This window comes from Egretta garzetta, unplaced genomic scaffold, assembly GCF_000687185.1.
Source record: "Egretta garzetta isolate BGI_Z169 unplaced genomic scaffold, ASM68718v1 scaffold223, whole genome shotgun sequence".
Lineage (NCBI taxonomy): Eukaryota > Metazoa > Chordata > Aves > Pelecaniformes > Ardeidae > Egretta > Egretta garzetta.
The window spans coordinates 534,888-535,236 of record NW_009259033.1 but is presented as its reverse complement, the minus strand read 5'-3'; positions in this window follow the sequence as shown (position 1 = coordinate 535,236).

Here is a 349-nt window from a genome sequence, read left to right as displayed (position 1 = left end):
CCGCCATTTTGTCATTGCTCTACCCCTACGTTTGCTTTTGGGGTAAATCCCTCCTTGCAGCGTTAGCGTCACCCACGATGGCCTCCGCCCGGGGTGCCTGGGTTTGGGATGCTCCGGCCCTCCCAGCCCGCTCCCGCCGGCGCTGACGGAGGCGCACGGGCACCGCGGGAGGGCTCGAACTCCAGGAGCGCGTGTTGCTCGGGCACCTCCGGGAAGGAGCGGGGGGGGGATGGGGAAGAGCCGGGCTGCAAACGCAAGCAGGCGTCAGCAGCGGGGTGCAGCGGGGGACGAGGGCTGGCAGGGAGCACCCCAGCTCCACCAGGGCTCCGTGCACCCGCGCACGTCCCTC